Raw genomic sequence first — 17,276 nt, forward strand, 5'->3', positions numbered from 1 at the left:
AAAGCTATATCAAAAAGGTGGGTTTCAATCTGCTTTTAAACAGGGGAAGGGAAGGGGTTTGACGGACAAACTCAATTCATTTATTCCAGGCATAGGGGGCAACTAAATGAAAGGAACAAAGTCTGGAATTGGCAGTAGAGGAGAAGGGTAACGCTAAGAGTGACTTATTTGAGGAACGGAGTTCTCTGAGAGGTGTATAAGGAGAGAGAAGTGAGGAGAGATATTGAGGGGCAGCAGAATGAACACACTTGTAGGTCAGCAATAAGATCTTGAACTGTATGCGATGGCAGATAGGGAGCCAGTGAAGTGACTTAAGGAGAGGGGTGACATGAGCATAGCGAGGTTGGTAGAAGATGAGCAGCGCAGCAGAGTTTTGCACAGATTGCAAGGGGGAGAGGCAACACTGAGGTATACCAGTTAGGAATAGGACTACCACAAATCTTGATCTTTTTTAGGTTGTGGTATGTAGAACTTTGAAAACATTTATTTTGTTACATCTACACAGGAGTTTGTATGTATGGTGATCTATCGAACTGGACTTGCAAAAGTCTACAGTTTTGAGTACCTTCCACATAGAGGTGGAGCATAGTGCTTCCTTCCAGTTTTTCTTCTGTAAGCAAACTGTGCAGAGGTGTTCTGATCTGCTCTGCTTAGTTTTCCTTTTCTTTTTGACTTAAGTTCATTTCTTCTGGGGCTTTGGTTCCCTGAGACCCCATCCTCAGGGATCCTCTGCCTGGGAAAGGATGCAGGTTCCACTGAGCTGGACTGCAGCTCTGCAGAGCAAGCCTTTGGAAGAAACTGGGGAGTCAGCCTGCTGTGAGACTTCTGGGCTTGGGGTCCGTTCCCCTGGGAACCAGCTTGCCTTTTGAGTTTCTCAATGGCTTGAGCACAGGCTTTGGGAACCTTGTGTAAGAACCCTCGGGGTATCAGGGTACTGGCTGCTTAGTTTGCCCATCCTTGTCACGCTGCTAGGTTCCGTGGGGAGGATGTCTTGGTCGGGGTCAGTCCGACTGGCAGCCCGAAGATTTCTTGGTTTGGAATTGGATTTGGAAGCAACTAAGGCAGAAAATCCTTTCCTTTCTTTAGCACTCTCCAGACCAGTAGAGGTTAATCTTTACGAATGGGTATATATCCAATCATGACCAGCAGGTGGAGACTGAAAACAAAACTGTGGGACAGTATATAATATACTCCCTTCTCTATTTACATCAGTCTTCTTTCAGTCTCTAGCAGGTGTTGAGTGATCTGTACCCATCTCCCTTGGTAGGGCTGTTGGAATTTGTTTAGGGGGTTTCTAGTCCCTGTTTTTGGCCGGACAGAGCTTGGGCGGGCCCTGTTTGGGGGGTCCATCCGACCTCGGGGGTGTCAAACCTAGCGGGTCTCGAGCGGGGTCCCTCCCCCCACTTCCTCCACCTCCCCACATTTTTTTAGAGGAGCCTCAGCAGTAAGCCTTGCCCCCTAAATCAAGCAAGGCATATTGCTTCGAGAGCCTGTGGAGTCTGTTCTGTAAAAAAAAAAAAAAAAATCCTGAGGTAGTGCCGGTCTGCAGGGTTGCTTCCCTGTCAGTTTACTGTTTTTTACAGTATTTTTTCATCTAACTGGCACTTTGTTTCTAGCTAGGTCGCGTATGGAGCAATTGTGCCCTTCTCCGGGGGAGTGGGACACAATTCGGTCCAGCCGCGAGGCACTTGCAGCCAGACTGAACTCGGTAGTTTGGGCCGGTGAGGTGGTGGAGCTCCGTCGGCAGTGGCTGCAGCCGCCCAGAGATCCCCGCCGATGGTGCCTCGCAAGTCGGCTGGGAGCAGTGGGAAAGCCTGGTCTTCCCCAACCGCCCACGGAGGGATTCCCCGAAGGATTCCCTCTCAGCTGATTTTTTGACAGCTGATGCCGACTTGCCTGTTTTAGCGGCTGGGACTGTTCAGGCTTCTCAGCCGCTACAGGCCATGGAGGGAGCTTTTTTGGCGGGAACTTCGCCAGTTTCTCTGTCTGGCCCCTCCATTTTGTCTGCAACCTCAGGTGACCTTCCCCCTGTATTGCAAACACAGGGGCAGGTTTCAGCAGGGACCCCTGCTGGAGCAGGGAGTCCCTGGGAACCCCCAGGGGTTTTTTGTCCCCAATTTAATTTCTTTCTTTGTGCAGACAATTGGGGGTCCCACGTGCACCTGGGGGGTTTCGGGGGTGGTTTCCCTCCACGCCCCCTATGGCTTTGCCTCCCTCTTTTCGTTTGCCGTCCCCTCTTCCTCCTCCCTCATCCAAGCGCCCGTGGGGGGCTTGGATTGCAAATTGGTGGTCAGAGGAGCGTGTTGGCATGATTGAGGACCTGGCCGCTTTGGCGGGCTTCCAGGATCCTCTAGAGGGGACGCCCGCTGGCCTTCCAGCGCTGGTCTTCCAGAGCAGATGCGTCCGTGGTGCGCTTTTTATTCAGAGGGATGAGCTTTTAGACCTGATGTAGCAGGTCTCCTTGGTGCAGCATTTTTGAAGTTGCGCCACCGGAGACCCCGCGTATGGGGGCCCCTCTGCTTCAGGGGGTCTGTCCTGTTTCCCGCTCTTTTCCTGTGCGTCAGGATTTTCGGGATTTTGTGCTGGAGCAGTGGCCTACGGGCGCCGTTTCGTTTGGTGTGCGCCTTGGCTCTTGGGTATCCCATCCCGGAGGGGGATAGGGCTACCTTAATTTCGCCAATGGAGGACGCGGTGGTCTCGGCACTTACTAAGCGGCCTACCGTGCCTGTTATGGACGGTTCTGCTCTTAGGGTCTCTGAGGAGCGTATATTAGAGACACTTCTTCAGTATAATTTTGATGTCTCTGCCTTGGGGTCCAGGCAGCTATTTGTGTGGGGCTGGTGGCTCGCACCGTGTTTCGGTGGTCTGAGCGTGTCCTGGATCGTGAGTCTGATGACTGGTCCTTAATGGATCAGGAGGTGGTGAAGATTGAGATGACTGCCTTGTTCCTCTCGGTTGTTCTTTGTGACTTGGTGCGGCTAAGTCTGGGATTTTTGGTGGCCGCACGCTGTACCTTGTGGCTTCGCGCTTGGTCGGCGGTTGCCGCGTCCAGAACTGAACTTCCCAAAATTTCCCTTTCGGGGGTTGTTTTTGTTTGGAGAGGACTTAGATCCGGTGGTTCAGACTCTGACAGACTCTGAGGTGCCCCGTCTGCCTGAGGATCGTGCCCGCCCGGCGTCTCGGGTTGGCATTGCCCGGGGACGTCTGCGGGAATTTCGCAAGATTCGCCTGGGGTATGGGACTGCTTCTTTCCAGGCTTCCGGTTTTTCCCCGGGGTCGATTGGCTTAGCGCATGCAGTCCTTTCAGGGGGCCCGTCGGGGGGCTGGGAGTTCCCCCCCCCCCCGGTTCCCCTGCTGCCCGTCCTGCGCGATGGCTCTTTGCCGGCGTCCCCTTTGGTTCCCATGGGTGCCCGGCTTCGCAACTTGTTTCCCAAGTGGGCCGAGATCACATCCGATCAGTGGGTCCTGGTGGTGGTGCGGGACGGTTATGTACTTGAATTTTGCCCGCTTTCTGCCGGATCATATCTAGCCTCTCCATGTCAGGTGGCATGGAAGACGCTAGCCTTTCGCCAGACCCTTCAGCGCTTGCTAGATCTCAAAGCAGTTGTCCAGTGTCCCCTCAGGAGTGCGGTATCGGCTGGTACGCCATTTCCTTTGTGGGGCCCTAAAGGGAGGGGACCTATCGGCCCATCCTTGGTTTAAACCGAGGTCAAGAGGACTCTCAGAATTCCCTTTTATTCGCATGGACACACTGCAGTCTGTCCTTCTGGCGGTTCAGCCGGGGGAATTCCTGACTTCTCTCGCTCTGGCGGAGGCCTACTTGCCTGTTTCCATTCGGGCCTCTCCTCAGCTCTTTCTTTGCTTTGCGATGTTGGGTCTGCACTATCAGTTCTGTGTGCTTCCCTTGGGCCTGGCCACGACTCCCCGGACGTTCACCAAGTTGATGGTGGTCGTCATGGCGGCATTGCAGTCGGAGGGCATTCTGGTGCACCCCTACTGGGATGACTGGTTGATTCGGGCGAAGTCGTTGCAGGAGAGCGCCGAGTTATGGCTCGGGTGGTTGAGTTTCTCCGGTCACTGGGCTGGGTGGTCAACCTTTCCAAGAGTCGGTTGGTCCCCGCTCAGCATCTGGAGTACCTTGGGGTTCTGTTCGGCACCTCCTTGGGGAAGGTCTTCCTTCCAGAGGCCCGGGTAAGCAAATTGCAATCTCAGATTCGCCTTCTTTTGGCGTCCCGGTGTCCTCGGGCGCAGGATTTCCTCCAAGTCTTGAGGTCGATGGCAGCGTTCCTGGATGTTGTGAGGTGGGCGCGGGCCCACATGTGTCTCTTCAGTATGCTCTGCTCCGTAGATGGTCACCCCAGAGGCACAGTTTGGAGGTCCCTGTCCCTCTGCGAGGCTTGGTGCGCTGCAGTCTTCATTGGTGGCTCCAGACCTCTCATCTGGTCCAGAGGATGAGTCTGGATCTATCGCAGTGGACGGTGCTTCTCACGGATGCCAGTCTCCTCGGTTGAGGGGGGCTCAGTGTCTAGGTCACTCAGCTCAGGGCACCTGGTCCACGGAGGAGGCGTCCTGGTCGATCAACGTGTTGGAGACCAGAGCCGTCCCTCTGGCACTGTTAGCCTTCCGCTCCCTCTTGATGGGCAAGTCGGTCAGAGTCCTGTCTGACAATGCCACAGCGGTGGCTTATGTCAATCGTTGAGGCACCAAGAGCGCTCAGGTGGCAGAGGAGGCGGCTCGGTTTATGCTTTGGGGTGGAGTCATGCCTTCTGGACCTCTCGGCCTCTCACATGGCCGGGGTGGAGAATGTTCATGCGAACTTCCTCAGTCACATCTTAGATCCCAGAGAGTGGTGTCTCAGCCCGTGGCTTTTCAGTTGATAGTGCAGGCTTGGGGTCAGTCCCTGATGGACCTGATGGCCACGAGTGGCAATGCCGAGGTGTTCCGCTTCTTCAGTCGTCACAGGGATGGACTGGCCGAGGGTCTGGATGCTCTGGTTCAACCATGGCCAACAGAGGGGCTGTTGTGCATGTTCCCTCCATGGCCATTAGTGGGCAGAGTTCTTCTCCGCATTGTTCGCCATCCGGGTCTGGTGGTTCTGGTGGCTCCAGATTGGCCTCGACATCCGTGATACGCAGATCTGGTGACTCTCTGGTCGCGGATCCTCTTCCTCTGCCTCCCTTGGACGACCTTCTGACGCAGGGTCCCATTCCCATGTTCGACCCGTCTCCCTTCTGTCTTACGGCTTGGCTTTTGAAAGAGGTCACCTTGATAAGAAGGGGTATTCAGATAGGGTGATTTCTACACTCTTGGGGTCCTGGAGGCTTTCTATCTCTCAGGCTTCTGTGTGGATTTGGCACTTCTTTGAGGGGTGGTGCCAGGCGTGGGGAGTGGTCTCTCTTCGCGTTTCTATGCCTAACATCCTAGAGTTCTTGCAAGATGGCCTGGATAGAGGCCTGGCTTCGGCTTCTCTCCGGGTTCAGCTTGTGGCCTTGTCAGCCTTTCGGGGGTTTGTGACAGGTCAGCGTTTGACAGTCATTCCTGATGTGATTCGCTTATTGCGGGCGGCCAAGGTGCTCAGGCCTCCCGTGCGGCCCTCTGTTCCCTCTTGGAATCTCAGTCTGGTTCTCTCTATTCTGATGCACCCGCCCTTCGAACCATTGGGCAGCTGCTCTTTGAAGGACCTTACTCTGAAGATGGTCTTTTTGGTGGACATTTCTTCCGCTAGGCGTGTTTCTGAGCTACAGGTTTTCTCTCGTAGGGCTCCCTTCTTGGAGTTTTCTAGGGAGCAGGTTGTCTTGAGGCCTGTTCCTTCTTTTTCTGCCGAAAGTAGTTTTTCCTTTTCATGTCAATCAATGAAGGTCCTCCCGGTCTTGGGTAGTTGGGAGGGCTCTTCTGAGCAAAGACAGCTGTGCAAGTTGGATGTTGGTTGGGTCCTTCGCTCTTATGTGCAGCGGACCCAGGAGATCAGGAAATAAGATCATCTCTTTGTCCTTCTGACTGGTCCTCTTAGGGGGGCTGGCGCTTCTAAGGCTACTATTGCACGCTAGTTCAAGGAGACTATTGTTTCCGCTTCTCTTCTGGGGCACAAGCCCGTTCTGGAGTTTTCTCAAAGCTCATTCTACTCGGGGTTAGGCGGCTTCTTGGGCTGAGTTGTCGCTCGTGCCTCCAGTGGACATTTGTAAGGCTGCGGTTTGGTCTTCCTTGTATTCCTTTGTCAGACTTTTCGGGTAGATGTTCTGGCGCGTCAGGACGCGGTGTTCGGTGTGTGTGTTCTGGTGTCAGCCCTTCGGAGGTCCCGCCCGTGTGAGGGACTGCTTTGGTACGTCCCATTCGTAAAGATTAACCTCTACTGGTCTGGAGAGTGCTAAAGAAGGAGAAATTAGGTTCTTACCTGCTAATTTACTTTCTTTTAGCTTCTCCAGACCAGTAGAGGTCCCCACCCTGTCTGTTATTGGTGTGTTGGTTCTGTTGCGCGGGCAGTTTTGTTTTTTGCTGCGGGTTCTAGTATTTTTCTAGGGCCGGGGAGAATTAAAGAACAGCGGCTGTGGCTCGGCTGGCTTAGCTGGCGAGCTGTGGGGACATTTTTCCTTCTGGTATTTCTCCTCTGCATTTTCCAACAGCATTTGGGTATGTTAGTTGTTACTCCTGTTCGGAGTATTGTTTATTTCTGTTTCCAGTTCTTAGTTCTGCTTGGCTATTCGGCAGACTGATGTAAATAGAGAAGGGAGTATATTATATACTGTCCCACAGTTTTGTTTTCATTCTCCACCTGCTGGTCATGATTGGATATATACCCATTCGTAAAGATTAACCTCTACTGGTCTGGAGAAGCTAAAAGAAGTAAATTAGCAGGTAAGAACCTAATTTCTCCTTCTTCCAGCTGCACTAAAATAGCTGACAGGCAGGCAGGCATCTCCACAGAATTGAGTACAACCCCATTATTTCCTATGGGAAAATCAGGGTGATTCTGAAAATCTTAAATTTAAGGGTTTCTGAGGTTAGGGTTTAGGTCTCCCACCTCCAAAACCACTTTATCACTGTTTTTGAATTTTCTATTAAGTCTCCATGGGCTGATTTTGGCATTATTTTAATGGTGGCCACCATCTTGAAGTTCAATCAATCTTTTTTTCAAAAGCCTCTAGCTGCCTCAAAACCCCTCAATTTTGATTTTAATCGACTGGGATGGACTCCTCAGTTCAGCTGAGGAGCATCCATGTACTATGAGCCACAGCGCTTGTGAAGGAGGGGTGGGAGCTTTGAGTTTAGACCCATCCGTGTTCTCCAGGTATGGTGAACCACTTTGGATCCAAGAAATGGGTAAAAAGTCCCATCCGGATCCCCTATTTCATGGTGACATGAAGCGGAGGAGCATGGAGTCTGCAGAACCCACGAGGTTCTGCAGGCTTCATTTGCTTCCACTGCACAAGACTTCTCTTCAGAATTTGTAAATCTTATATGGAGAGCTTTTCTGATGAGACCTCTCCAGTGTCTTGGCTCCAGTGACCTTTTGAAGCCGGCCTGGCTGGATTGGAGGTCAAAATCTATGCCATTTTTGTCTCAGGACTCAGGTTCATTCTTGGATGACTTTGGTTCCTTGTTTGGCTCCTGACAAGGGGGATGACCCTTGGATCCTCCGCCTCTTCAAGTCAGTCTTTTTCCACCATTTTATTGCCGATGCTATTAAAGAACTGAAGCTGGAGGCTCCAACCTCCTCTTCCCAGTGTATGGTCATGAATGGCTCTAATTCTCAGACCTCCTTTTTTCTGTGCATCCAGACATTACTGTACTTGTTATGGAACAGTGGAAGACCCCAGAGAGGTCCCTGAGGGTGACCAAGGCCATGTCCATACTTTGTCCCATGGCACCAGAGTTACAGCAGCTATTTGACCAGCTGAAGGTGGATTCAGCAGTGGCTCATGTCACCAAACATATGGCTCTCCTGAGCAAGGGTGGTGTTATGCTGAAAGATATTCAGGACCGTAAAGTGGACATGATCTTGAAAAAGCAGTTTGAAGCTTGCTGCTTGAATCTGCCATACCAGACTGTGGCAGCAGCCTTCTACAGATGAGGATGCCTGCTCCCAGCTTGTGCTGGAAGGGGTGGACTGCTTATACGATCTTATCAAAGTCAAAAGCAAGGTATCGGGTTATGCGGTCTCAGCTCGTAGAATGTTGTGGATCCAGCAGCGGACAGGCGACTCAACGTTCAAGGCTACCTTGAGCAGTCTGCCCTTTAAGGGATAGATGCTTTTCGGTAAGGGCCTTTATGGCCTTATGGCCAGTGTAGCAGATTGCAGCCCTAAATCTCTGCCAGAAACATAACATAACAACTTAATATGCTTGTATACCGCAGCTACCTCTCAGTTCTGTGCGGTTTACAGAGTAAAGATACTGGACATTCACAGTAAATTACAATCCATTAGTTAAAGAATTTACCAAACAAGTATATTTTTAACAATTTTCTAATTGATGCCAGATAGGTGTTGGACTTAATATACCGGCCTGATAAGATAGAATTCAGCTAAAGAATTGCTTGTAAACACATCCCTTAATAGATGGAAAGTCAAATATCCGCGAACCAAGTGTAAGGGGTTTTCTATTAACAAATTCAAAGTGGTCAAGAAAATAACTAGGTAAAAGACCATATAAAGACTTAAAACCTATAAAACCAAACTTAAACAATATTCTTCCCTCAATGCAATTTTTGGTAATATTTTGTCACATGGTCGAATTTTTTCAGACTGAATATCAAACAAACAGAGGTATTTTGAATAACTTGCAACCTCTTGATGATCATCTTACAGATTGACAAATAAAGGATGTTACAGTAATCTAAAGTGCTTAGAATAAGTGACTGTACTAATAGCCTAAAGAAGGAAAGTTCAAAATATGGCCTAATTGTTCAAAGCTTCCATAACAGAAAATAACATTTTCTAACAAAAGTGTTAATGTGAATATCAAATGATAAATTTCAATCAAAGTTGATTCCCAAAATTTTAATAACTGGTAGAATGAAATATATTATCCTGTTGAAATTTATGGAATCCTCCTTGATCTTATTTGAATTAGAAACAAGGAAAAATTTTGTTTTGTCCGGATTAAGTTTCAGTCTGAAATCTTTCATCCATGTTTCTACAGCTTCTAAAATAGTGAGTATGAATTGTAAAGTAAGTATCCTTTACTCCGGGCGGGAGAAGGAGCCATTTTCATCCCTCCCGTTGTTCTTGGCAGTATAAAAGGGGAGCCTCTATCTAGAGGTGATTCCAGGATTATAGACAGTATTTCAGCAACTCCAGACATCAGCAGTCCTCAGGGGCTCATGTCAACTCTTTCTCTAAGAAGCCCAGTGATGCCAGGTTGGCGGCCTCGCTTCAACATATTGGAGGGGAGGCTGTCGGCATTGTCGGGGGAGTGTGAGAAAATTTCCTCAGAACAATGGTGTTGGAGATCATCAGACTGGGTCACCAGATCAAATTTTTTCACCCTCCTCTGGATTTGTTTGTCAACTCTCCTGCCAGATGGCCAAAAAAGGAGGCCAAAGTCAAGGCCATGCTTCAAACACTTCTGAACATTCGGGCCATAGAACCTGTCCCCAATGTTGACTTGGGCTCAGGCAGATACTCCATATACTTCATCGTGCCCAAGAAAGTCACAGAGAACTTGAGGTCCATCTTGGATTTCAAGGCAGTAAATGCCTTTCTGAAGGTTCCTCATTTCCACATGGAGATGATCCGATCTGTCATTGCAGCTGTGGCTCCAGAATTTCTAGCCTCTCTAGACCTCACGGAGGCATATCTGCATATTCCCATCTTTCCGGGACATAGAAAATATTTGAAGTTTCACATACTACAGTAGCATTTCCAGTTTGCAACCCTTCTGTTCAGATTTGCGATAGGCCTCTGCACTTTCACCAAAGTTATGATGGTGGTTGCGGCTCATCTTTGAAAGATGGGAATCCAGATACATCCCTACCTGGACAATTGACTGATCAGAGCCCCATCCAGGCAGGAGTGTGAGTTGGCAGTATAACAAGTGTTAGATTTGCTCCAGTGGTTGACTGGATTCAAGAAGAGCCATCTGGAACAGACCCAGACTCTGGGTGTTCTGTTCGATACAGTTCATGGCTGCATTTTTCTTCAGATATAGAATAGAAGCTGCGGTGACAGATCCTGTCTCTTTTGGCGATGTAAATTCCTACTGCATGGCATTATCTTCAGGTGTTGGGCTCCATGGTAGCATCTCTGGAAGTTGTCCCCTGAGCCAGGACACACATGCGGCATCTCAGTGGTCTCCGCAGAGGCATTCACTTCAGATTCAATTCCTATGGACAGGGACAGCAAGGAACAGCTTACGCTGGTGGCTTCAGGAATCCTTGCTGAAGGGCATGCCTCGCTGGATATCAGAGTGGCTGGGGAACTCGTTACGGAGACCGCTCGATTCAGGGACAGTGGACTTGCCATCAGAAGGGGTGGTCTATAAACCGTCTGGAGCTCCAAGCTATCTGGCTGGCCTTGAAGGCACTGGAAAAGGTTGTTGAGTGAAAAACTGTAAAGATGTTCTCTGATAATGCCACAGCAGTGATGTATATGAACAGACAAGGAGGCACCAGAAGCGACCCCTTATGCCTAGAAACTCAGATACTCTTCCCGTGAGTGGAAACCCACCTTCAGGCTCGTTCTGCGACCCATGTGGCTGGAGTAGAACATGTACAGGCCAACTTTCTAAGTTGACAGTTCCTGGATCTGGGAAAATGGTCACTCTTCCAAAAGCATTCAATCTCATTATGTGCTGCTGGGGCAGGCCAATGATGGATTTTAAAAGCTTCTGCCAAAAACTCAAAAGTGAAATGCTTTTTCAGTCAAAAAAAGGGAAACAGCTCAGGTTTAGACGCATTGGTCCAGCCTGGCTGCATTATGGTCTCCTTTTCATCTCTCCCCCCTTGGCCCATGGCGGGCTGAGTCATTCGCAGGAAAGTGACTCATCTGGGTCTCGTGATCCTAGTGGCCCCAGACTGGTCTCACTGACTGTGGTATGCGGATCTGTGTATGTCTTCGGCAGGACAGGAGCCTCAAGCTGCCTCTTCATCGCAGGCTTCTGAATCAGGAACCAATCCTCATGCAGAATCCGTAGTGTTTTGGTCTTACAGCATGACTCTTGAGCGCTCAGCTCTAATCTGCAAAGGATATTCAGATGTGGTTATTGCTACTCTTCGCTTTTCAACAGTAGTATGAAAAGGACCAGCTGGAGCCAGTACAGGCTCCCGTTACGGTCATCCTGACTTCCCTTCAGGCTGGGCTGGAGAAAGACCTTGTGGTAGCCTCCCTGAAAGTGTAGGTGGTCAGGCTTTCCTGTTCCTGGTGCAGAGACACAAGGTTTCAATGATGGCTCATCTAAATGTAACAAGATTCCTGAGAGGTTCAGGCCCCCGCGGTGACATCCTTTCCCTTCATGGAATCTTAACATTGTCCTAAAGGGTCTCGCTAAAGCCCCATATGAACCACTCGGAGACACTTCCCTTTATGATCTCACGGTCAAGATTGTTGTGACAAACCTAGGGCCAAATCAAGGTTTGCCCCAAGGAAAGGCAGGGTTTTGCCTAAGCCCATTGTAAGAGGGCAGATCAAGTAAGTGCTGGGTCTCCAGGTAATACTGACTGGCCCTGGGAGAGCATGGACCTGGCTGAGATGAGCCAGAGTCTGCCTGGTAGAAGTCCTGTCCCTTTAAGGCAGCGGGCTGTGAGAAGCAAGGGAAAGAAACCTACCAGAGAAATGCCTGAGTCTGCTTTCCTGCCCTGGCTTAGAGCTCCTGAAAAGCCAGCTCAGATTGCAGAGAGGAGAGAGACAGGATCACGGGAAGCAAAGCTATCAGAGCCTCAGAGACCAGGAAGCTGCAGACCGGGAAGGAAGCTTGGGGCAGGGCAAGGAGAACTGGTCTGATCAGAGACAGTTCAGGAGTCCAGCTAAAGTCCAGCGTGAGTGCCCTACCAAAGATTTTCCTGCTGACTGGGATATGCAAGAGGCAGGAGAATTTCCTCTCTGTTCAGGGTCAGAGTCTCTCCCACAGCCTGAAGCTATGGAGATTAGTACAGGCATACCAGAGTGGCAGGAACCAGCTAAAGCTATGCAAATCAGCTAAAACTGTAAGTTTAAGATTTGCTTTAATCTTCCGGTTTTCTGCTATGTGATTTTGGGTTTACTGCGTGTGTTAGCACAATCCTTTGCTTTGGAAGAAAAGTTACTGAGCAGAGAAAACATTTTGAATTTTTGGTCAGTATCCTGTTTTTTCCACGTTGGGGCTGATTGGTATGTTTCGTGCAGCTGAGACTTATCTCAGTGCAGTTCACATGGCTACTGCAAATAGCTGGACTTGCAAGCTGGAGGTTGCAAGTCTGTGTTATATGTTGAAAACTTACCTGTGAATCTGCAATATGCTATCCACTATCTACTAAGGAACTGCTTAGCTCTGTTTGTCTCCAACCTAAGACTGTTAAATGATTGTATGAGCCAAGTTAAGGAAAACTCCTTGCCTCCTTTAACACACAGTCATTGAAACCTGCAAGAAGCATAACCACGGTTTTCATCTGTGTTGATAAAATCCTTTTTTGAGTTTTTGTTGCTGTTTTGTTTTCTATCTTTTTGCCAGTGCCAGTGCCACAAACTGGAGGTTGGGGCGTTATAAAAAAATATATTTGTTTATGCAAAGACTGTTTCCAGGGCAGAAGCCTTGGGCTATTGATTGAATGTATTTCCAGATTATTATAAACTTGGAAAACTTGGAAATTATTGCTTGTGAAATATATCAGAACTATAACCAAAGGGGTTGAACCTTATCTGGCCGGTGGCCTGAATAAAACTTTTATTTTTTTTGTTTCAAAGCCATTCTGACTGTTTGTCTATTTTGGGAAAACTGCCTCTCTTACCTGTGATTGTGCTGTTAGGCATTTGCCTAGCCTGGATAAAAGACCTGAGGGGACCCTCAAGCTTTAGAGGGCAAGCTGGGAGAGATTATTGTTACTGCCCAAACGCACTAACCAAGCCGGTTTGGTGCCCATGGGTGACACTGTGTTTCTGGTGGCTATTGTTTCAACAGAGCGTATCTCAGAGCTGCAAACCCTCTCCTGTAGGGAGTCCTTCCTTAGAATTATGGAAGCAGGTGTCACTTTCCAGGCTGTTTTCTCCTTTATTCCAAAGGTTGTATCTGATTTCCATGTCAACCAGGAAGTTCATCTGACTGCTTTTCAATCTATAGGCTCAGACAAGCAGGATAGAATTTTGAAAAAGCTACACGTACGGAGAGTTTTGCTCCAGTACTTAGAAAGAACCAACGACTTTAACTTTTCAGACCATCTGTTCGTGCTAACCAGCCAGTTCTGGCGTGTCAAGCAGGCATCCAAGGCGTCTATGGCCAGATTGATTCACATGGCCATCTCTTTAGCATACATTGCATGTTGTAAACTGCCACCAGTTTCTTTCAAGGCACATTTCACCAGGGGTGTTGCCTCTTCATGGGTAGAGTCTCAGGCAGTTCCTTCCACAGAGATTTTTAGAGCAGCTACTTGGTCTACTCTGCATACTTTTTCTAGATTTTACAGAGTGGATGTGGTGGCTCAAGAGGATGCCACTTTTAGATCCTCAGTCTTATGGGCAGGCTCTACTGTCCATCCCTAGATGGCAGCCATTGCTTTGGTATGTCACCATAATTATGGACTCCTAAGTAGATGTAACAGAATGAAAGATTAGGTTCTTACCTGGATAATCTTCTTTCTGTTAATTGTCTCACAAGTCCATACAGCCCACCCTCAGTATATTCTGTTTCACCTGCTTTTCTGCCTCGAATATTTCTAGATTCCAGACCTGGAGCCCTTCTTCTGTCAGTCCGATGGCTGTATATGAAGAAATCTTGTATATGTACATGTACTCTTCAGCCTTTGGCTCCCATATTGTTAGTGCTAGTTGCAATATAGCAGGTTGGTTCTCTAAGGTTGTTTTAAGAAAAAAGAAGCAAATTCCTGTTCATTGTTGTTCTTATGCTTGTTTCTAAGTTTCAGAGCAGAACAGAATTGTGTAATCTGTGCGGGATGTTCCCTGATCCCCTCCCTCTTTGTATTCTGTTCCAGTGGTGCTCAATTGCTTTGGGACTTAACTGGAAGGGGGCACTGTGTTTCACCTCTACTGTGTGTGGGAGGTACACAAAACTGTAAGTATTCACACTTCTGTAAATCCAGTTTGCGGGAATTGATTGATCACCATATGTACAGACTCCTGAGAAGATTAACAGAAAGAAAATTATTCAGGAGAGAACTTAATATTTAATTTTATTTGCAGCCTCATATAGGGCTCCTTTTAAAAAGCCGTGGTAGAGGTTTCTATCGTGAGCCGACAAGGTAAATGGTCTGATGCTCTACGTCGGGGTCACCAATATATAAATAGCTCATAGGAATTCTATGAGCGTCGGAGCATTTACCTCGCTGGTCTATAGTAGAAACATCTATCGCAGCTTTGTAAAAGCCAGCAGTAGAGATATGAATGGTAACTTGGGCAGAGTTGTCAGACCTTTTCTTATTTGTACTTATGGGAAAACTGTTGATAAAGCTTACCTCCTGAGAGGCTTAGGGCCTCTTTTACGAAGCCATTTCGCGCGGGCCGCTGCGGTAACGGCCCCAAAGCCCATAGAGATTTAAAGAGCTTTGGGGCTGTTGCTGTGCGACTTTGTAAAAGAGGCCCTTAGCTAGGGAAAAGTCTTATTATCCCAGGACAAGCAGGCAGGTATTCTCACTAGTGGGAGATGTCATCCGACAGAGCCCCGATACGGACATCTTGCAAGCATGTCTTGCTTGAAGAAACTCAGAAGTTTCGAGATGCCCGCACCGCGCATGCGCCAGTGCCTTCCCGCCCGATGTACCGGGCGTGTCTCCTCAGTTCTTTTCTTTCCGCGGAGCTGAGAAGTTTCTCTTCATTCTGCGCTGACTGAATTTTAGTTTTTTGCCTTCTTTAACCCGCGTTTTTTTGTTTCTTTGAATTTATTTCACTTTTAATTTATTTTTTCTAAAAAAAAAAAAAAAAAAAGTTAAAATTATTTCTTCCGGCGGTTCGGCCGGGCCGGCCTCGTGGCTGCGGCCTAGCGCCTTCGACCTTGCAGCGTCGATTTTCCGGCCTATGTCCCGACCAATCACCGGTTTTAAAAAGTGCAGCAAGTGCCAGCGTGCGATTTCGTTGACGGACCCGCATCGACGCTGCCTTCAGTGTCTTGGTCCGGAACACGTTCCGAAATCGTGCCGGCCTTGTTCCACGCTCACTGCGCGCTCGTTTAAACGGCGCTGCTTGCTCTGGGAGTCGATGTTCAAGATGGAGACTGCCAAGGACATGTCTGCTTCTACGTCTGTTGAGGTTTCGCCGGTCCGTTCGAAACCTGCATCGACGACTCCTGCATCGAGCATCGTGAAGCCAGCATCGTTCGCACCGGCTTCAGCATCGAGTTCAGCATCGGCGCCTGCCTCCGTCTCCTCGGTTCAGGTACCGCCTTCCGCTGTCCCTCCCGTGGTCATCAAAGTGCCTAAAGCTAGCAAGCAGAAGCACTTGGCCACGAAGGAACGCGAAGACCGTGCAGGAGGACCCCCTTTCGGTGCGGATCCCTCCATGTCGGCTTCGCTACGATCCCTGCTAGAAGCTCAGTTTGTCGAGCTTATGCAGACTATGGGACCCCGGCTTATCGCCACCATTCAGGGTGACATTCCGGCCCCGGTTCCAGGGGGCGGTCCGCCCCCTCCCCCTCGTCGTTCGATCTCCCTGCTCGACGAGGGGGATCGGCGGAGGGCGGCGGAATCCTCCAAGAGGGCTTCCCTTCCTGATATGCCGCCTTTGGAGCCCATCACACCTCCACGACAACAGGGTACTAGGTCGGCCCCTGATAATCGGAGTCCTGGGCATACTGCATCGCAGGAGGAGTTCTTCCGCACTCCGTACCAGACTTGGGTGGCGCTGCGTGAGTCCGCATCTCTGCCACCTCTGCGATCCACTGCATCTAGTCCTATCCATTCCTTCGAGACTTCGAGGGATCGATCAATGCATAGAAGATCTCGTTCCCCGTCCCGTCACCGGGAGGGGCATCGATCTCGGCACTCTTCTCGACACTCCTCACGTCATTCGGAGGTGTCTCCGCAAAAGAAGATGCAGCGTTTGGGATACTCCTCGTCGGATTTATCCCAGCCGGAGGGACCAGAGTATGAGGAACCATCTACCTCCTATTCTCCATGCCGCTCCCAGCTCTCCCTGGAACCGGAGGCTTCCACTTCTTCTAGTCCGTCTCGCCGGCCGGCCTTGGCGGACCAACTGTCTTTTTCATCCTTTCTCCGACAGATGGCGGATGACTTGGATGTGACTTTGGACACTGGGTCTCGATATTCTAAAGAGTATCTGGACACCATGCATTTGCCTCATCCTCCGGCGGAGACACTTCGGCTTCCTCAGCATAAACTGCTGGACCAGACTTTCATGCGTTGTTTTGAGACACCGTATTCCATACCTGCAGTTCCCAGTATGCTGGATGCTCGATACCGCATCGTTCACCACAAGGAGTTTGAGGGAGCTCAACTTTCTCATCAGTCCCTTCTGGTCGAGTCCTCTCTCAAGCGTTCTCATCCCTCCCAAGTCTACGCTTCCGTGCCTCCGGGCAGGGAGGGGAGAACGATGGATAAGTTTGGTAGACGTATCTATCAGAACTCGATGATGGCGACTCGAGTGCTCAATTACAACTTTTTCTTCTCTTCATATTTGGATTTCTTCTTGCCGGTGCTCCGCAAGTTCATCCCTTTCATCGATGCTCAGGCTCGTTTCCAGTTTGAAGAGGTGGTGTCGACCCTGTCCCAGTTACGACTGCAGCTGATGCAATCCTCCTACGATGCCTTCGAGCTCTCGGCACGTGCTGCGGCCTGTTCGGTCGCCATGCGTCGCCTGGCGTGGCTTCGTACCATTGATATGGATCCGAACCTCCAAGACAGACTTGCAAATGTGCCTTGTGCGGGAGCGGATCTGTTCGATGAGTCTATCGAGACTGTTACTAAAAAGCTTTCGGACCATGAGAAGTCCTTTCAGTCTATTCTGCGACCTAAGCCGAAGCCTCAGCAGTCTCGTCCCTCTAGACCGCCTCTAATCTACCAGCGGCGTTATCAACCGAGGCAGACTCCTCCTGCGAGACAGCCTGCGAAGAGACAGCCTCCCCAGAAGACTCAGCAGAAGCCTCAGATGCCGGCTGCACCCAAGGCTACTCAGCCTTTTTGAC

General features: G+C 49.5%; 1 protein-coding gene across 2 annotated transcripts in view; it reads left to right on the forward strand.

Moving 5' to 3' along the window:
- HELQ (helicase, POLQ like) overlaps positions 1–17,276 on the forward strand; it is a 202,255-nt gene that overhangs the window by 23,534 nt on the left and 161,445 nt on the right. The window lies entirely within an intron of this gene.

Source organism: Geotrypetes seraphini, chromosome 1, assembly GCF_902459505.1.
Source record: "Geotrypetes seraphini chromosome 1, aGeoSer1.1, whole genome shotgun sequence".
NCBI classification, from domain to species: domain Eukaryota; kingdom Metazoa; phylum Chordata; class Amphibia; order Gymnophiona; family Dermophiidae; genus Geotrypetes; species Geotrypetes seraphini.